The sequence below is a fragment of the Balaenoptera borealis genome (assembly GCF_965194805.1).
Source record: "Balaenoptera borealis genome assembly, chromosome: 4".
Taxonomy (NCBI): Eukaryota; Metazoa; Chordata; class Mammalia; order Artiodactyla; family Balaenopteridae; genus Balaenoptera; species Balaenoptera borealis.
In genome coordinates this window covers 59,762,381-59,783,958 of record NC_138861.1, presented here as the reverse complement: position 1 = coordinate 59,783,958, position 21,578 = coordinate 59,762,381, and the positions used below count along the sequence as shown (strand labels likewise).

At 38.2% G+C, this 21,578-nt stretch overlaps 1 protein-coding gene, 1 long non-coding RNA gene and 1 pseudogene across 3 annotated transcripts in view; 1 reads left to right on the top strand and 2 right to left on the bottom strand.

Annotated features, from left to right (window-relative positions):
- LOC309627937 (uncharacterized protein) overlaps positions 1 to 6,028 on the bottom strand; it is a 68,494-nt gene extending 62,466 nt beyond the window's left edge. Inside the window, exons 1-2 of the mRNA XM_082390340.1 lie at positions 5,270 to 6,028; positions 1,415 to 4,878 (exon numbers count right to left, since the gene is read on the bottom strand). The gene's annotated coding sequence lies outside the window, so the exon portion shown is untranslated. The remainder of the gene's footprint in view (positions 1 to 1,414; positions 4,879 to 5,269) is intronic.
- LOC309627970 overlaps positions 1 to 21,578 on the top strand; it is a 749,424-nt gene that overhangs the window by 168,281 nt on the left and 559,565 nt on the right. The window lies entirely within an intron of this gene.
- LOC309627882 (ubiquitin carboxyl-terminal hydrolase 48 pseudogene) lies at positions 14,597 to 17,914 on the bottom strand (annotated as a pseudogene). Its single transcript has one exon. The product of its transcript is annotated as a ubiquitin carboxyl-terminal hydrolase 48 pseudogene (transcript).

Below are 21,578 nucleotides of genomic sequence, written 5' to 3'. Positions count from 1 at the left end.
ATATTTCTCAAGTTTATCATTCTATTCCCTATTAAAAGACCTCTGGAAAGAGGTCATACAACTCAACATCAAAAAAAAAAAAAAAACCCTCAAAACTACCTAATCAAAAAATGGGCAAAAAACCTGAATAGACATTTTTCCAAAGAGGAGATGCAGATGGCCAACAGGCATATGAAAAGGTGCTCAACCCCACTAATCATCAAGGAAATACAAATCGAAACTACAATGAGATATCTCCTCACACCTGTCAGAATGGCTATCATCAAAAAGAACACAAATAACAAATGTTAGCAAGGATGTGACGAGAAGGGAACCCTTGTTTACTGCTGGTGAGAATGTAAATTGGTGCAGCAACTATGGAAGATAGTATGGAAGTTTCTCAAAAAACTAAAAATAGAACTATTATGTGACCCAGCAATTCCTTGCACCCCAATGTTCATAGCAGCATTATTTACATTTGCCAAGATATGGAAGCAACCTAAGTATCTATCAGCACAGGAATGGATAAAGAAGATGTGGTATACATATACAAAGGAATATTACTCAGCCATAAAAAAGAATGAAATCCTGTCATTTGTAGCATTGTGGGTGGACCTAGATAATATTATGCTTAGTGAAATAAGTCAGAGACAGACAAATACTGTATGCTATCACTTATATGTAGAATCTAAAAAATAATACAAATGAATGTTTATGCAAAACAGAAACAGACACACACATATAGAAATCAAGCTTGTGATTATCGAAGGGGAGAGGGAAGAGGGGAGAAACAAATTAGGGATATGTGATTAACAGATACAAACTATGTATAAAATAGATAAGCAACAAGGATATATTGTAGATAGCACAGGGAATTGTAACCATCATTTTGTAATAACCTACAATTGAGTATAATCTGCAAAAATACTGAATCACTATGCTGTACACCCAAAACTAAAACAATATTGCAAATCACTGATAATTTTAAATAATAATAAAATAAAGTAAAATAATGAAAAAAATGCCTCCTGGGTAAAGTGAGTTACAACTGTTCTCAAAAGAGGTAGCTCATATATGAGATTCAAACTTGGAAGGTCATTTAATGAAAAACAATTCCTAGGTTTAAAAAAATCAGTTCCCACATTTAAAAAATAAAACCCTGACACAGAAAGCTACCCTGAGATACTGGACCACGAAACTGATCATTAGCACACGACTGAGTAAACACTCCACTGGGATGGAAATATCAAAGAAAAGATACTGTTAATCCAGAACCTGATATTTTAAATAAGTTCGCCTTAAAGGGACAAGATAAAGTAGCATAATTTATAATGTGAGAGACTGTTCTAACATAGTAAGGGAAGGGCTGAGGTGGGAGTGAACTGCCAACCCTCGACACTAAAGGCTCTGACTCATAAATGACAAATGTACTCACCTGTGGGCCTTGGGTGCCAGCGGGGATCCCTGAGGAGAGGGTGAGGTCAGAGTGTGGATTTTGTGAGCTCACCCTCCCATTTTTTCCAGGAAGACCTCGGCTAATGTCAGGTCACTAACTCTTATGAGTTTTGACAAAACACCAAGACTAAATATATGGTTTGGCTCTGCAGCCCTGTGACCTCATCACCAAACCACTGTCTGGGTGATAAGACCCGCCCCCCCAGTCTCCACCCCCCAAGCTGACTTTGAGACACGGCCTTCTTCTGTGGCCCCCTAACCCCCAACTCTCCATCAACTCATTCCAGGGGCAACTGCAAGATGAACCAGATGCCCTTCCCCCTTGAATACGAATATCTTCATGAGCAACCTCTCTTCTAATTTCATAGTCTTGAGCAACTATACGCCCCTTTTTAAAAAACAGGTTCTGTGAAGAAATAGAGGTGCTAAGTTGTATAATTCCTACCTCTTTACAATGAGACTATGAGAAATCCAAGGCCACCCCCAAAAAGGCACTTACCACTACAGGTGACAGTAACAAAGGAAGGAATCTAGTTCTGTCATCTTAAAGCATCAGAAGACTAAACTAGAAAAAAATTTTCAGTGAATTCTTTAAACAGTTTTCAGGTTTTCATTGCATCCTACTATCTTAGCTAAGGAGACGAAACCCATAAGATTCGTGCTCTGGTTTCTACATACATGCTCAATCTCTACTGTCATACTTGTTATTACTTAAGCTAGAGATAGCAAGTTTGTTTAACTGAATATCAGTTCTGACCTTAGAATTCTGATGCTTAGAATGTCACGCGGAGGTTGCATCTCAGTTTCAAGGAAGTCGCTCTTGCCTCCACCATGAACGAGAAGGAAGAAATGGTGGCATCTTGCCTCTACTTTTCATCTCAGAGCCAAGCAATTAGCTGTTGGTTCTGCAATCATATGGAACGCTAAACTTGTTTCCTAGATGGTGTCCTTAAAGATAAATTAAAAGTAAGAAAAACAATCTATACATTTTACTCTGTGTATCATTTAGAAATAACTTGAAGTGAATTGCATCATATATCACAATTCCCCCTATATAAGTTCTGGTATTCTCCTTCCATGAAATATGGTAGAAGTAAAAATGAAAAACTTAGCAGTTATTAACTTCTGCATTTCAGAGTGTACAATCATAAGTTAATAATTATACTCTAGGTGAACCATGTGTAAGTACAAGAGAAAAAAAAAGGAAAAAAATTCTTTCCCTCCACCACCTACTACCACACCAAGAAATCTGTGAATTTCTTTTTAATTAATTTTCTTAAGTATAAATGTCCATAGTAAAAGTAGCTAACATTTATTGACTACTTACTATGTGCCAGACACTACTCTATTTTCCCATGTGTTTAACTAAATTAATCCCCAAAGTAAGCCATTGAGAGAAGTACTATAATCCCCATTTTATGGATGAGAAAACTGAGGTACAGGGGGTTCAAGCAACTTGTGTCTGGCCACCAAGCTAACAAGTGGCAAACCTGGGGTTTTGGATTCAGGCAGTCTGGCTCCCAGTCCTACTACTCTAGGGCTTTTCTCAGGATGAGACCACTTCAGAGGGGAGACAACACAACAGAAGTCTCAAATTGGAAGGCAAGATGCATTTATTCCTTCTGAAGGATTCAGCTGTTTTGTTCTGTTTTAAATAGAAAAGGATAACTCTGTATCATTTTTCTTTCTGGACTTCTCTTGTTTTCTATTTCTTTATCGTCAAATGTATTTTTTGAATACCTACTATGTACAAGCCTTGGTTCAGGCATTGAAAGACCTGTGAGGAAAAAGAGAGGTATAATTATAAGCTTTACATTTACTGGTGATTGATAAACATGCTCTTCCCCTTCTGAATAGACCTCAAAAACCAAGGAAAAGAGTTGGCAGGAAAATCTATTTGTTGTCATAGATTCTTGGAAATAATGGCAATATTACTACCTATCTTGACCTGGAAATGAGCTCAGAAATGTCAAGAGTAAAAAAGTGGAGATGGAAGCTGACTCCTGTATTTTTAAAAAGAAGTTTCATGTGAAAAGAGTACTTGTTAATTGTCTGGGTAAGTTTTATCCTTTTTCTTTTTTTTTTTTTTTTTTTAGAAAGTACTTGAACTGTGTTTTTTTTTATTATTTTTATTTATTTATTTTTGGCTGTGTTGGTTCTTCGTTTCTGTGCGAGGGCCCTCTCTAGTCGTGGCAAGCGGGGGCCACTCTTCATCGCGGTGTGCGGGCCTCTCACTATCGTGGCGTCTCTTGTTGCGGAGCACAGGCTCCAGACGCGCAGGCTCAGTAGTTGTGGCTCATGGGCCTAGTTGTTCCGTGGCATGTGGGATCTTCCCAGACCAGGGCTCGAACCCGTGTCCCCTGCATTGGCAGGCGGATTCTCAACCACTGCGCCACCAGGGAAGCCCTATCCTCTTTCTTAACCTTAGCATTTTCTTCTGAAAATGTTTATGCTGTGTCAATGTAATATTATAGATGGCATTAATTTTAACAGATGATTTGGTTTTTTAACCATCTTTAATATGATCTGTTCACAAGGCTTTACCTCCTTTTCCATGAAAGAAAATAATGAAAAGATGCTTGAATTCTTCAGATTCAACAGTTTGTACCTCCAAAAATAAAAGTTAAGAATGTATAAAAGTAAAATCAGTAAGTAAATTAACTACCATCTGATAAATTACACCTTTAAATTTATTACAATAAACCCCTTAATACAATAAAAGGTAACTCATCCACACTTGGCAGCTATGGAACATTTTTCTCATGGGAAGGGAAAATTGAATCTCATGGCACTCAAACCAATACACATCTACTCCAGAATTCTCTCCCTAATTACTGCTGCTGCCATCACACTGGCTGCTTATATTATCTGACATAAACATAGATATCTGTCTTTCATTTAATTCATCTGCTAATATCATGCAGAATAAGCTTAGATATCTGCCTTTCGCTTTCACAGTTTGAAGAGGTAGATAATAACTGAGAATGTTCAAGTAGTATTAAAAAACACAAACCCCTAGACAAAATAAGTTTAATGTATTATCCAGTGGGACAAATAAAAATAAATCTACAATTAGACATACTGTGGTGAAACTGATGGACACTGAAGACAGAGATGATGTTAAAAATAGGGGGAAAAGCACATATTTCACTTAAAATTGATTCAGAAGAAACATGGAAAAACCCAAATGAACTTTTTGACCAACCCAATAGATTGAAATATCCTAAAATTATTATTTTTTTAATCTTTCCACAGACAACACCAATAACAGATAGTTTTATAGGTGTGTTTTACCCAACTTGGTATGACAGGACATTTACTTTACTTTATATCCCCTTTACTTTTCTAATGAATAGAAAGGAAAAGAGAGAACACTCCCAAACTCATTTAAGAAGGAGTATAACCATGATACTAAAACCAAAAAAAAGAGATAAAGGGGCTTCCCTGGTGGCGCAGTGGTTGAGAGTCTGCCTGCCAATGCAGGGGACACGGGTTCGAGCCCTGGTCTGGGAAGATCCCACATGCCGCGGAGCAACTGGGCCCGTGAGCCACAACTACTGAGCCTGCGCGTCTGGAGCCTGTGCTCCGCAACAATAGAGGCCGCGATAGTGAGAGGTCCGCGCACCGCGATGAAGAGTGGCCCCCACTTGCCACTTGCCGCAACAAGAGAAAGCCCTCGCAGAGAAACGAAGACCCAACGCAGCCATAAATAAATGAATAAATAAAAATTAAAAAAAAAAAAAAAACAAAGACTAGATTCCAGAATAATTACTGTGAATGTACAGGGAGCATATCTCTTTAAAAAAAAAAAAAAAAAAGAGATAAAGGAACAAACAAACAAAACTACTAGATAATATGATCCATGAACAAAGATGCAAAATTTCTTAGCAAAATAGAATAAAGCCAAATCTAGCAATGCATAAAAAGAATAGTACACCATCAACACGTATAGTTTATCCCTGGAAGGCAATGATGGATGAACATATGAAAATCAATAAATGGAATTTATCATATTAATAGATTAAAGAAGAAAAATCATATGATTGTTTCCATAGAGGCAGAAAAAATTTTGATAACAATAAATACTTATCTTGATAAAAATTAAGGACTCTCTAACGAAATAAGAATGGAAGTAAACTTCCTTAACCTGTTAAAGAATATCTACCAAAAAATTTCAGCAAATATCATTGTTAATGGTATAACATGATACATCTCATTAAGACAGACGTGTTCAAGGCTGCCACTTCTGTTTAACATTGTAATGGAGGTCCTAGCTAATTAAGTAAGCCAAAGATAAAGTTATAAAGTTTGGGAAAAAGAAAACAAAACTGTAATTATTTGCAGATGATATCAGTGTCTATATAGAAATCTAAAAACCTTTACAAACATATATTAGGAGCTTACAAGGATGCTGGAAGCAATATCAACATGGAAAAATTAGAAGAGTTCTTATACACCAGTGATTATTAATTGGAAATATTTAATTTAAAAATCTTACTCAAAAAAGCAAGAAAAACATGATACATAGTACTTTATCTAATAACAGACATAAATGGTGAGAACTTTAAAACTTTTATTGAGAAACATGAAAGAAGACCAGAAAAAATGGACAGCTATCACGTGTTTATGAATGAAACACCTCAGTACGTAAGTATGCCGTTTACCCTTAATTGAGTCTAATTCCAATTAATTCCAATCAAAATACCAAGAAGATCATTTGAGGAATTTTATAAGCTCATATTAGACACTTACATAGAAAAAATCCATAAGACCAAGGAGAGCCAACCAAGTTTCAAAGCAGAATATGTTGGGAGACTCGCTCTATTAGAGATAAGGACTGTACAGAGCTATAGTTATCAAGACAGTATAATACTGGCTCAGAGATGAACCAGTTGAACAATGGAAAAGAAGAGAGAAAATAGAAAGAGCCCCAACATAAATATAGAAATCTGGTATATGATACAGGTGACATTTCAACCATTAAGGGGAAGGACAGATGTTTCAACAATCCAACTAGAACAATTCATTATCCATATGGAAAAAAAATATTAAATTCTTACAATGTGCCATTCTCAAAATTTAGCTTTAGAGGAATTAAAAGATAAATATAAAAGGCAAAATTTTAAAGTGTTTTATAACCTCACAGTAGGGAAGGATTTCTTATACAAAGAAATGTTAAGAATTAGGTTGATAATTAAATATAAGAAAAGTATTTTTTAAAATCTGTTCTTTAAAAAACACCATTAAGAAACTGAACAGACACGTTACAAACTGGTAGAAAATATTTACTATATATATATAAAACCAATGAAATCTTTTAATCAAGAATAGTTTTTTAAAAAAAGAATATAGATAAAAAAGAAAATAAACGTAGAATAGAAAAACAAGCAAGAGATATTAATATGCATTTAAAGAAGAAGAGGGACTTCCCTGGTGGCACAGTGGTTTAAGAATCTGCCTGCCAATTCAGGGGACACAGGTTTGAGCCCTGGTCCAGGAAGATCCCACATGCCACGGAGCAACTAAGCCTGTGCACCACAACTACTGAGCCTGTGCTCTAGAGCCCGCAAGCCACAACTACTGAGCCCACGTGCCACAACTACTGAAGCCTGCGTGCCTAGAACCCGAGCTCCACAACAAGAGAAGCCACTGCAATGAGAAGCCCGCGCACCGCAACAAAGAGTAGTCCCCGTTTGCCGTAACTAGAGAAAAGCCCACACGCAGCAACAAAGACCCAACACAGCCAAAAATAAATAAATAAATATTTTTTAAAATAAAGAAAGAAGAAGAAAAACAATTGATTAACAAATATCTGGAAAGATACTCAACCTCAAAATAATCCAATTTTGAATTTTTCTGATCATATAGTGCCAAAAATCAAGAAATATATTACCAGGTGTCAGTGAAAATGTGAAGCCACATAAACCTTTACAAATTACTAGTGGGTGTGTAACCCTTTGGAAAATAATTTGGTATTATATGTTAAAGTTTAATGTAATGTATGCTTTTTGACCCAGCAACCATCTTAATATCATCAAGGAAAAGCAAAAATATATATATACATTATGAAAAAGCTGACTCGGAAGACCTACAAGTTCAGCCTCTTCTGTAGGGAATTCTATTATTTGCAGCTAAAGGAGTTTCATTTCCCATTATAAATATATGTGTTGGCATCTGGTTTATAGGACAATCTTATGTGCTTGGTTAGTGTGAGTACCCTCAAGCAATTGATCAGGTTTAGGGGCCCAACAAAATTAAATTTCCAGATAGAGAACTAGACCTTAAGCCTGTATTGTGAATGACCAGCTTGGCTTATTCAGGTGATTCCTCACTTTGCTGTATACTTCTTTCAAACTTCAATAGCTAGTAGGTACTCCACCTGCATTACTTCCCTTTCCCCTTCTCGCTTAGTCTTGGTAACAAAGTCCATTAATCACTTTCTCTCATTATCTACTTTAGTTTAAATTTAATGGTGTATTTTTCCCCCATCAGCTGTTTCTTTTCACCTATAAATAACTAGTTTTGGAGAAAGCAATAAACCACCTTTCATTTCCACTCTACTCTTTGAACTTTCCTCTTCCAGATTAGAATTTGTAAAGATTGAGAAAGAATTACATCATTCTTTTTACTGATCTACTTACCAAAATCCCGTGACTCTCATCTTGCAAAAAATGACATGATTACATGAATGAAATAGTATAACTCTTACTCAATAGCATTTATGCTAACTCATTCGGAGTCTCCTTCTTTCCAAATGAAAATTTATTTCACAATATTTATAATCGGATTTTGACCCTTTAATTGATCATGAGACTAATTTACTGAATCTTGACCAATATATTTTTCAAATGAAATAAAATAGATTATGATAGAAAATATATCACACTTCAAATAACGAGGGTACATTTTTGTTTCAATTATATATGTATGAATGTATACGAGGTAGGGATAGGAAATGTATTTCTTATTTTGAGTCGTTAGAAAATGCATGAAAACTTCTTTTTTTTTTTTTGACCTAAACCTCATAATTTATTAAGAGCTTCCCATTTTTAAAAGTACATGATAATGATAATTATACAGAATGCTACACATTAAGTTACTGTTGGTTTACACAGTAATTGTATAGTGAATAAGTTGGCATTAATGGGTTATAAATAAGGAAGGGCAGGGGAAAGTTTGTTCATACACATTTGTGAACATAAAAGAAACAAGGCACTTAATGGCAACAGAGCTGCCCCAGAATGCCGGTTTTTCTTTTTTTTTTAACATCTTTATTGGAGTATAATTGCTCTACAATGTTGTGTTAGTTTCCGTTACATAACGAAGTGAATAAGCTATATGTATACATATATCCCCATATCCCCTCCCTCTTCCGTCTCCCTCCCAACCTCCCTATCCCACCCCTGTAGGTGCCCACAAAACACTGAGCTGATCTCCCTGTGCAATGCAGCTGCTTCCCACTAGCTATCTATTTTCCATTTGGTAGGGTATGTATGTCAATGCTACTCTCTCACTTTGTCCCAGTTTACCCTCCCCCCTCCGCATGTCCTCAGGTCCATTCTCTACCTCTGCGTCTTTATTCCTGTCCTGTGCCTAGGTTCATCAGAAACTTTTTTTCTTTTTAGATTCCATATATATGTGTTAGCATACGGTATTTGTTTTTCCCTTTCTGATTTACTTCACTCTGTATGACAGACTCCAGGTCCATCTACCTCATTACAAATAACTCAATTTCGTTTTGTTTTATGGATGAGTAATATTCCATTGTATATATGTGCCACATCTTCTTTATCCATTCATCTGTCAATGGACACTTAGGTTGCTTCCATGTCCGGGCTATTGTAAATAGTGCTGCAATGAACATTTCGGTACATGACTCTTTTTGAATTATGGTTTTCTCAGGATATATGTCCAGTATTGGGATTGCTGCTTTATATGGTAGTTCTATTTTTAGTTTTTTAAGGAACCTCCAACTGTTCTCCATAGTAGCTGTAACAATTTACATTCCCACCAACAGTGTAAGAGGGTTCCATTTTCTCCACACCCTCTCCAGCATTTACTGTTTGTAGATTTTTTGATGATGGCCATTCAGACCAGTGTGAGGTGATACATCATTGTAGTTTTTTTTTTTTTTGCATTTTCTTTCTTTTTTTTTTTATACAGCAGGTTCTTATTGGTCATCCATTTTATACACGTCAGTGTATACATGTCAATTCAAATCTCCCAATTCATCACACCACCACCCCCACCCCCTGCCACTCTCCCCCCTTGGTGTCCATATGTTTGTTCTCTACATCTGTGTCTCTATTTCTGCCCTGCAAACCGGTTCATCTGTACCATTCTTCTAGGTGCCACATATATGCGTTAATATGTGATATTTGTTTTTCTCTTTCTGACTTACTTCACTCTGTATGACAGTCTCTAGATTCATCCACGTCTCAAAAAAATGACCCAATTTCGTTCCTTTTTATGGCTGAGTAATATTCCATTGTATATATGTAGCACACCTTCTTTATCCATTCTTCTGTCGATGGGCATTTAGGTTGCTTCCATGACCTGGCTATTGTAAATAGTGCTGCAATGAACATTGGGGTGCATGTGTCTTTTTGAAATATGGCTTTCTCTGGATATATGCCCAGTAGTGGGATTGCTGGTTCATATGGTAATTCTATTTTTAGTTTTTTAAGGAACCTCCATACTGTTCTCCATAGTGACTGTATCAATTTACATTCCCACCAACAGTGCAAGAAGGTTCCCTTTTCTCCACACCCTCTCCAGCCTTTGTTGTTTGTAGAAATTCTGATGATGCCCATTCTAACTGGTGTGGGTGGATACCTCGTTGTAGTTTTGATTTGCATTTCTCTAATAATTAGTGATGTTGAGCAGCTTTTCATGTGCTTCTTGGCCATCTGTATGTCTTCTTTGGAGAAATATCTATTTAGGTATTCTGCCCATTTTTGGATTGGGTTGTTTGTTTTTTTAAGATTGAGCTGCATGAGCTGTCTATATATTTTGGGGATTAATCCTTTGTCTGTTGATTCGTTTGCAAATATTTTTTCCCATTCTGAGGGTTCTCTTTTCATCTTGTTTGTAGTTTCCTTTGCTTTGCAAAAGCTTTTAAGTTTCATTAGGTCCCGTTTGTTTATTTTTGTTTTTATTTCTATTACTCTAGGAGGTGGATCAAATAATATCTTGCTGTGATTTATGTCAAAGAGTGTTCTTCCTATGCTTTCCTCTAGGAGTTTTATAGTGTCTGATCTTACATTTAGGTCTCTAATCCAGTTTCAGTTTATTTTTGTGTATGGTGTTAGGGAGTGTTCTAATCTCATTCTTTTACATGTAGCTGTCCAGTTTTCCCAGCACCACTTATTGAAGAGACTGTCTTTTCTCCATTATATATCCTTGCCTCCTTTGTCATAGATTAGTTGACCATAGGGGTGTGGGTTTATCTCTGGGCTTTCTATCCTTTTCCATTGATCTATATTTCTGTTTTTGTGCCAGTCATATTTTCTTGATTATTGTAGCTTTGTAGTATAGTCTGAAGTCAGGGAGTCTGATTCCTCCAGCTCCGTTTTTTTCTCTCAAGACTGCTTTGACTATTCGGGGTCTTTTGTATCTCCATACAAATTTTAAGATTTTTTTGTTCTAGTTCTGTAAAAAATGCCATTGGTAGTTTGATAGGGATTGCATTGAATCTGTAGATTGCTTTGGGTCATAGAGTCATTTTCACAATGGTGATTCTTCCAATCCAAAAACATGGTATATCTCTCCATCTGATGGTATCATCTTTAATGTCTTTCAACAGTATCTTATAGTTTCCTGCCTACAGCTCTTTTTGTCTCCCTTGGTAGGTTTATTCCTAGGTATTTTATTCTTTTTGTTGCAGTGGTAAATGGGAGTGTTTCCTTAATTTCTCTTTCAGATTTTTCATCATCAGTGTATAGGAATGCAAGAGATTTCTGTGCATTAATTTAGTATCCTGCAACTTTACCAAATTCATTGATTAGCTCTAGTAGTTTTCTGGTGGCATCTTTAGGATTCTCTATGTATAGTATCATGTCATCTGCAAACAGTGACAGTTTTACTTCTTCTTTTCCAATTTGTATTCCTTTTATTTCTTTTTCTTCTCTGATTGCTGTGGCTAGGACTTCCAAAACTATGTTGAATAATAGTGGTTGGAGTGGATATCGTTGTCTCGTTCCTGATCTTAGAGGAAATGCTTTCAGTTTTTCACCATTGAGAATGATGTTTGCTGTGGGTTTGTCATATATGGCCTTTATTATGTTGAGGTAGTTTGCCTCTATGCCCACTTTCTGGAGAGTTTTTATCATAAATGGGTGTTGAATTTTATCAAAAGCTTTTTCTGCATCTATTGAGATGATCTATGCTTTTTATTCTTCACTTTGTTAATATGGTGTATCACATTGATTGATTTGTGTATATTGAAGAATCCTTGCATCCCTGGGATAAATCTCACTTGATCATGGTGTATGATCATTTTAATGTGTTGTTGGATTCTGTTTACTAGTATTCTGTTGAGGATTTTTGCATCTATATTCATCAGTGATATTGGTCTGTAATTTTCTTTTTTTGTAGTTTCTTTGCCTGGTTTTGGTATCAGGGTAATGGTGGCCTCATAGGATGAGTTTCAGAGTGTTTCTTCCTCTGCAAATTTTTGGAAGAGTTTGAGAAGAATGGGTGTTAGCTCTTCTCTAAATGTTTGATAGAATTCACCTGTGAAGCCATCTGGTCGTGGATTTTGTTTGTTGGAAGATTTTAATCACAGTTTCAATTTCATTACTTGTGATTGGTCTGTTCATGTTTTCTATTTCTTCCTGGTTCAGTCTTGGAAGGTTATACCTTTCTAAGAATTTGTCCATTTCTTCCAGGTTGTCCATTTTGTTGGCATAGAGTTGCTTGCAGTAGTCTCTTAGGATGCTTTGTATTTCTGCAGTGTCTGTTGTTACTTCTGCTTTTTTATTTCTAATTTTATTGATTTGAGTCCTCTCCCTCTTTTTCTTGATGAGTCTGGCTAATGGTTTATCAGTTTTGTTTATCTTCTCAAAGAACCAGCTTTTAGTTTTATTCTTCTTTGCTATTGTTTTCTTTGTTTCAATTTCATTTATTTCTGCTCTGATCTTTATGATTTCTTTCCTTCTGCTAACTTTGGGTTTTGTTTTTTCTTCTTTGTCTAGTTCCTTTAGGTGTAAGGTTAGAGTGTTTATTTGAGATTTTTTTTGTTTCTTGAGGTAGGCTTGTATACCTATAAACTTCCCTCTTAGAACTGCTTTTGCTGCATCCCATAGGTTTTGGATCATCGTGTTTTGATTGTCATTTGTCTCTAGGTACTTTTTGATTTCTTCTTTGATTTCTTCAGTGATCTCTTGGTTATTTAGTAAGGTATTGTTTAGCCTCCATGTGTTTGTATTTTTTTACGGTTTTTTCCCTGTAATTGATTTCTAATCTCATAGCATTGTGGTCAGAAAAGATGCTTGATATGATTTCAATTTTCTTAAATTTACTGAGGCTTCATTTGTGACCCAAGATATGATCTATCCTGGAGAATGTTCCATGAGCACTTGAGAAGAAAGTGTATTCTCTTGTTTTTGATGGAATGGCCTATAAATATCAATTAAGTCCATCTTGTTTAATGTGTCATTTAAAGCTTGTGTTTCCTTATTTATTTTCATTTTGGATGATCTGTCCATTGGTGAAAGTGGGGTGTTAAAGTGCCCTACTATGATTGTGTTACTGTCGATTTCCCCTTTTATGGCTGTTAGCATTTGCCTTATATATTGGGGTGTTCCTATGTTGGGTGCATAAATATTTACAATTGTTATATCTTCTTGGATTCATCCCTTGATCAATATGTAGTGTCTTTCCTTGTCTCTTGTAATAGTCTTTATTTTAAAGTCTATTTTGTCTGATATGAGAATGGCTACTCCAGCTTTCTTTTGATTTCCTTTTGCATGGAATACATTTTTCCATCCCCTCACTTTCAGTCTGTATGTGTCTCTAGGTCTGAAGTGGGTGTCTTGTAGACAGCATATATACGGATCTTGTTTTTGTGTCCATTCAGCCAGTCTATTTCTTTTGGTTGGAGCATTTACTCCATTTACATTTAAGGTAGTTATCAATATGTATGTTCCTATTACCATTTTCTTAATTGTTTTGGGTTTGTTATTATAGGTCTTTTCCTTTTCTTGTGTTTCCTGCCTAGAGGAGTTCCTTTAGCATTTGTTGTAAAGCTGGTTTGGTGGTGCTGAATTCTTTTAACTTTTGTTTGTCTGTAAGGTTTTTAATTTTTCTATTCAATCTGAATGAGATCCTTGCTCGGTAGAGTAATCTTGGTTGTAGGTTTTCCCCTTTCATCACTTTAAGTATGGTATGTCCTGCCACTCCCTTCTGGCTTTCAAAGTTTCTGCTGAAAGATCCATTGTTAACCCTACAGGGATCCTCTTGTATGTTATATGTTACTTTTCCCTTGCTGCTTTTAATATTTTATCTTTGTATTTAATTTTTGATAGTTTGATTATTATGTGTCTTGGCATGTTTCTCCTTGGATTTATCCTGTGTGGGACTCTCTGCACTTCCTGGACTTGATTAACTATTTCCTTTCCCATGTTAGAGAAGTTTTCAACTAAAATCTCTTCAAACATTTTCTCAGACCCTTTCTTTTTCTCTTCTTCTTCTGGGACCCCTATAATTCAAATGTTGGTGTGTTTCATGTTGTCCCAGAGGTCTCTGAGCCAGTCCTCAATTTTTTTCATTCTTTTTTCTTTATTCTGTTCTGTGGTAGTTATTTCCACTATTTTATCTTCCAGGTCACTTATCCGTTCTTCTGCCTCAGTTATTCTGCTAGTGATTCCTTCTAGAGAATTTTTAATTTCATTTCTTGTGTTGTTCATCATTGTTTGTTTGCTCTTTAGTTCTTCTAGGTTTTTAAAAAATGTTTCTTGTATTTTCTCCATTCTATTTCCAAGATTTTGGATCATATTTACTATCATTACTCTGAATCCTTTTTCAGTTAGACTGCCTATTTCCTCTTCATTTGTTTGGTCTGGTGGGTCTTTACTTTTCTCCTTCATCTGCTGCATATTTCTCTGTCTTCTCATTTTGTTTAAATTACTGTGTTTGGGGTCTCCTTTGCACACGTTGCACGTTCATAGTTCCCATTGTTTTTGGTGTCTGCCCCCAGTGGCTAAGGTTGCTTCTGTTGTTTGTGTAGGGTTCCTTGTGGAGGGGACTGGTGCCTGTGTTCTGGTGTGTGTGCCTGGATCTTGTCTTTCTGGTGGGCAGGGGCACATCAGGTGGTATGTATTGAGATGTCTGTGAACTTAGTATGATTTTAGGCAACCTCCCTGCTAATGGGTGGGGTTGTGTTCCTCTTTTGCTAGTTGTTTAGCATGGGGTGTCCAGCACCGCAGCTTGCTGGACGTTGGATGCAGCTGGGTCTTAGCATTGAGGTGGAGATCTCTGGGAGAGCTCTTGCCTCTTATAAGAGCCCTGGAGGTCTCTGGTGGTCCAATGTCCTGAATTTGGCTCTCCCACCTCAGAGGCTCAGGCCAGAGCACCAAGACCCTGTCAACCACACGGAATTATCAAGATAGTGGTCACTGGCAAGTGAAACCACAGAGAAGAGGCCCGTGCTATGCCTTGTCCTGACGAGCAATTTTCAGACTTCAACTCATTCTGGCAACAGGACGACTAGGTCGGCAATGCGAAGCAACACAGGGTCTGTGAGGCGGGCGGTGCTCAGCCGGAGCGTGGCCTGAGGGGCCCAGTTGAAGCCCTCAGGGAAGGCTGACAATGGCCAGAACTCCGGGCTCCTGTGGCCGTGGCCTCTTTGGGGTCTCCCTCCTAGCGTCAAGTTGCTCTCACTCCTGCTTTGGCGGGCGTGCCTTTACCCTGAGCTTCTTCACGAGGTGAGCGCTCCCTGAGGCGATGTGCCCAGGTAAACTTTTTTCTCAGATCTTCAGCAATAAGGACAAGAATGCCTTAGGAAGTGACAGAATAACTGCAGATGTATAGGCACCGAGAGTGAGATCACAAAACAAGTTTGTGCTGCTCCTGGTGGCACCTGATTCACAGGTGCTCAATAAATGGCCGTTACTTTCACTAGTCTGTAAATTCACTAGGGCTCCTTGGTTTCTTTCTTGGGTAGTCACAACAGAGGTCTGTCTGCATGCTCTGCAATCTTTGCACAACCAGGGAAGTGGGGTGGCCGCACCCCCATGTGCCACATCCACACGGCAAGCTACATCCTTTACACTACCCTAGCCTCCCCCACCCAGAGACTTTCCACATGGCTCTAAACCAGGCCTTAGTCAGGCCCTGAGAGATAAGGTTGTGAGGGTGTCCACCTGGAGCTAGTAGCTCAGATTGGGCACCACCTGTCCCAGAAGATCTTACAGACCAGCTCCAGCAGGTAACCTTTGGTACAGCTCCTTAACTTCTTCATGCTTTGCTTTTCCTTTATGCACACTTTGCTTACGCATCTCGGCCATTTCAATACACCACTCCTCAAATTTGGAATTATCCCCATCTACCAGCTCTTGAAGAAAGGCTGGTACCTGAATAGTTATGTTGGGTTTTTCTTGAGTTTGCAGTCTATAAACCAACATGTACGCATTTCGAGAGCAGTGAGTTCCTTTGCCACACTTGGGTATACACGTCTGGGATTTAGAAGGTTCTGCTAGATCTTCCTCAATCCCTAGTTGTAATTTCTTCCCCTCCATCTTTTCTATGTCTTCGTCGTTAAACTTATACCATTCACCAGACCGTGGATCTTTCACATGGGCAACGTAGTGACCAGGATAAGCGCTCACTTCTCTGTGTATGAGGACTGCACTGCGTTCATACACATAGGACCCACCTTTGTGTTCCACATAAGGATCCATATCCAAAATTTCTGAGAAGCCAGGGTAGGTATTCAGCTTTTTCTTATGTCCAGTTTGCCGGTCAAAGACAAAACGCATTAGCTGTAAGTTCAGAGTACAAGGAAGACTAAGGAGTCGGATCTTCCTTGTTGCATTCTGTTTGCTTTGACAGTTTTCACAAAAGTACCAGTTGTCTCCTAGTTTTTCTTCCTTCAAAAATTCTGAGATACAATCTGTTAACTGTTTGTGGCCTTGTATATTTAACTCCAGTTCATAAAACTTTGATAAAAGCTTAGATTCTCTGCAGCACTGATTGCAGACAGTTACATAAGCTTATTCCCCACAGAACTGCTGTTGGACAATGTCCCTCACATCGGGATTCTTTTGTTTAGACAAAGTATCTTCCAAAAGAGACATAAAGAGCTTTGAAAATTCTTGGGCATCCTGCTGCTGCCCTGTGTCCAAGCCCAAAGCTTTAACAAATCCTGATGGATCAATGTAACAACTATTACTGATTTGCAACAAGGCAAATAAGTACTGGAGATGCTCACAAATTTCTTGAAGCTCATCTTTCTCTTCTTGGATACCACCTCCCATCATGTATTCACTATAGGTGCTTGGACATAAGTAGAGCGCCTGCAGAAGCTCCAGGTTAAGAAACCACGCTTGAAAAAATGTGTTGACATACCAAGTAGCTCCCAGGTTAGTGAGGCCCGCAGATGAGTTCTTTTTTCTCCTCTCACAGTTGGGGTCGTCAGTGTTATGAAAACTATTTTCATCTGTTTCTCCTAACCAAATGTGCTCACCGATCCCAAGCAAGCAATTCGGATTTCCTTTGCAGTTTCGTCTGCACACGCCGCGGATGCAGGGCTCCAGCCAGATGTGCTCCTGCGACACTTCCTCGGGCGCCACCGTCTCCGCCCAGCGCCAGGCCGCCTTCTCCAGCTGCAACCGCGGGGCCATGGCCTTGGCCCGAGGAGCCCCTCCTGAGCCCGGCGCTGCTGCTGTCGCCGCCCAAATGGGCTCCGCCACCGGCGCTGCTGGGGAAGCGGCGTCTCAGCCCCGGTCCAGGATAGCGTCCTGCGCACCGCTAGTCTTCCAAGCGGGCCGAAAACTTCTGATTTGATAAAGTTAGATGAATTTTTTGAGCTGCAACAATATCTTTTTTATTTTCCTCTAACGGAATTCATGTTAGATTACATGGCCTATTTCTATTGCTGGCTGACAACTTTGTCTTGCCAACTCACCGTAACATGAGCATCTGCATTTAAAGCCCGTGTCTACTTTAAGTAGCTCCCAAGTCAAATTCTAGGACCTCTTACTCCCCTGAGGTTTCCCTCCTTTTTTTTCATTTCTAAGGTGATCTAAGCTTAAGGGGCCTTGGATATTTTCCTGGCATTCTGAGACGGACGCCTTGTCTGCCTGACTTTCTCCGTATTTGCTGATAACTTCTGGGTGTCTGTTGATCTTGACTAGTCCATGTTCTTGTAGGCTGACACCTTCTTTTGAAAGTTGTGATACCCACCACGACTGATTCTCATCCTCCGCACCCTCTGCGCTATTCAGTGGGACTCTAAGCTGACCGCTCACTCTTAGATACTTTAATACCCTGGGGGAGGGGGGAGGGGGAACGGGGGGGGGGGGGTGGAGAAGGGCACACTCTTTCTCTTTCAACAAAGCTTGTCTTTTGTAAACCAAAGGCTTTCAGATTCCTGCATTTGCTATTTGCTTACAAAATTTATTCAGAAATGTGTTCTAGGCCAGCACAGTCAGGTTTCTGTGACAATGGAAATGTGCTTTATATAACTGCACTGTCCCATACAGTAGCCACTGGTCACATGTGGCTGTTCAGCTCTTGAAATGTGGCTGGGGTGACCAAGCAACTAAATTGTAAATTTTACTTAATTTTAATTAATTGAAATTCAAATAGCCACATGTGTCTAGTGGCTCCTATATCAGACAGCACAGTTCTGGACTGTATCTGTGCCCTCCCTGATAGCAGCTTATAAAAAAACCTATTCCTGATGCCAAAATCCTAGGGTAAGTGTAGCGTACATAAGAATACGGGAAGGGAAGCCACTTTTTAATGTCTCTTCGTATAATCCTAGCACATTAACTTAGAATTTTTTCATCAGTTTTATTGAGGCATAACTTGTGTATAATAAAAACGTACCCATTTTAAGTGTAGAGTTCAAAAAGTTTTGACAAATGTATCCTGTCATGTGACCACCACCACAATGAAGAAATAGAAGATTTCACTACCCCACAATTCTCCTCCCCCTACTCCCAGCCCCTGCCAATCATTGATCTGCTTTCTGTCACTCTTGTTTTGCCTCTTCCAGAATCTCCTATACCCACAGTCAGACATATGCAGTCTTCTATGCCTGGTTTCTTTCAAACAGTATAATGATTTGAGATTTGTTCATGTCGTTGCTTGTGTAGGAGTCTGTTTCTTTCTTTTTTTTTCTTTTTCTTTTTTTTTCTTTTTGCTAAGTTATATTCCATCGTACAGATATAATAATACGATACAATTTGTTTATCCATTCACAAGTTGATTTGGGATTTTTTTGGTTTGGGATAATATTTAAAAGCTAATTTATGAATAAAATACACATCTTTTGTGGACATATGTTTTCATTGTCACCTGGAAAATTTCTAAGATTGGGAATGCTGTGTCATATGGTAAGTGTATATCTATATAAGAAATTGCCAAACTGTTTTCTAAAATGGTTGTATTATGCATTCCCACACCAATATATGAGAGTTATAATTGCTCCACAACCTTACCATCAGTTGGCATTGTCACTGTTTTGGATTTTAGCCATCCTTGTGGGTGTGCAGTGGTATTCTGTCACAGTTTTCATTTGCATTTCCTTGATGACTAATGACATTGAACATCTTTTTATGCATTTTTGTGCCATTCATATATCTTTTTTAGCAAAGTGTCTGTTCAAATGATTTTAAAATCAGGTTATCCTTTTCTTACTTAGTTGTAAGAATTATTTATTGATATAACTTTGCAAATATTTTCCCCCAATCTGTGGTTTGCCTTTTTAGTTTCTTAACAGCATCTTCCAAAAACATGATTTTTTTTTGGTCTATCTAAGAAATATTTGCCTACTCAAGTTTATGAAGATTTTCTAGTATGATTTCTTCTAGGTTCATAGTTTTAGTTCTTAGCTTAATGTTCAAATTTGAGTTAATGAAGATTTTTTTTAAAAGTAAATCAAGACTCTAAGTTACTTTAATATTTATTCCAAATCTCAGGTTAATATAGAACCTGCCTCATGGAGTTGTTGTAAGCCTGACACATAATAACAATTGGGTAATTATTAGCCATGGACATTTATGTTTATTCTTCCAACAAATCCCCTCACAGCACCAAAGGAAATACTGAATATTATCAACTAAAGTAAGGAGCTGAGAGTTCGGAGGATATAAGCAAGGGATTTTTAAAGACTACAAAGAAAACCTAAATAAAAAGTAAAACCAAAGCTCATTCAATAGGAGAGGATAATTTAAAAATTTGAATGAACTTTTTTGAGTGAAAAAAAATTGAATGATTTCTTCTCTTTTGTGACACTGACTTGTCTATTCTTAGGACTGAATGTTCATGGGAGACTAAAGGTGCTCTGTTGCCTGTTGGGTTGTTGGGATCATATTCTGTATATACATCTAGAAATTGGCACAAAACAATGTGAGGAGGGTCATGGATGAAGATAAGAATACTTTTTCTATTGCCTTTCCTTACAGATGAATCTACATAATCTCTTACATCTTTAAAAGTTATTAGATTTCAGGTATGAAGTTTAGCTTTTTAATAACTCAGTGGGAAAGTAGAGCATCAGGTTCAGCCAAGTGTGCAGAAAGATGGTTGTAGTGCTTTTTCTAGGATCACCTGTTGACTTAGTTCATAGTTGTGCAAAAACATGTGGAAGAGGAACTAATTCCCACTGGAAATTAATGTTAACTATTTATATGAATTTTTTTTTCCCCCCCTTCGGCCCTCTTCAGGTGACAGTGTGGTTTTCCAGAGTCAAGTCAAAGGTGATTTGACCCATGGATCCTCTGACAGGAACACAACGGAATGCTGCACAGGGTAGGTGGGGTAGAATTGACCCCAGCTTACTCTGACTGACTTGTGATTGCCCTGTGATACTTGAAATGCAGGAAAAATCCTGGAGTATGTCCCTTGTTCTCTGCACTCACCTACCCATTGCGTGCAAGAGAAAACTAGACTCCTCTCTCTGGTAAATGATTTTCTTGCGTGTTGCAACCATAGAAGGCTTATCTAGTAGGTTATCTGTTCACCTGGTCTAGTGCACCTGTTGGCCAGCTGACAAGTATTTGTGGGTATACAGGGTCACACTTTCTGTTTCTCAAATTGCTACGCATTTGTAAATGAAAATGATGAGTGTCACATGGATCTGAGCTCATTAGAATGGGTTTTTCTCTTTTAATCTGCCCTGAGACCTGATGCAGGGGAGTTTCTTTATCAGAGCCAAATGAACTCTGACAAGCATGACAGAATGTAAGGTCTTCATCAATGCATTGATTCAACTTTTCAATAAACATTCATTGCTTTTTTTTTTTTTTTTTTACTATTTTTATTTATTTATTTATTTTTGGCTGTGTTGGGTCTCCGTTTCTGTGCAAAGGCTTTCTCTAGTTGTGGCAAGCGGGGGCCACTCTTCATCACGGTGCGTGGGCCTCTCACTATCGCAGCCTCTCCTGTTGCGGAGCACAGGCTCCAGACGCGCAGGCTCAGTAGTTGTGGCTCATGGGCCTAGTTGCTCTGTGGCATGTGGGATCTTCCCAGACCAGGGCTCGAACCCGTATCCCCTGCATTGGCAGGCAGATTCTCAACCACTGTGCCACCAGGGAAGCCCTCATTGCTCTTTTAACCAGGTACTTTTCTAGACAACAGTGAAGAAGCTAAAGTCCCTGTCCTAACTGAGTGGGCTTCTGACTGCTCATATATACCAATGATGATAATGAAACTTTTGTGCCTTTCTTCATGCTATGAGACATAACACAGAGGTCAATAACTTTATCTTAATTCCTTCCCACAAACTCTACTTCTCTTACCCTCTAATCCTTGGCAGAGGGGGTAGAATTTTAAACTGAGGCAGATTTATACAATGTGGCTCCTCAGGCCACAAGTTCTCTCTGGGCAGGGGAATTTAGGAAGGGACTGACCCTGAGATGAGTAAAGAGAACAGGTCCTAAGACAGGCTTTTCTCTAAAGGAGATTGAACTTACTAG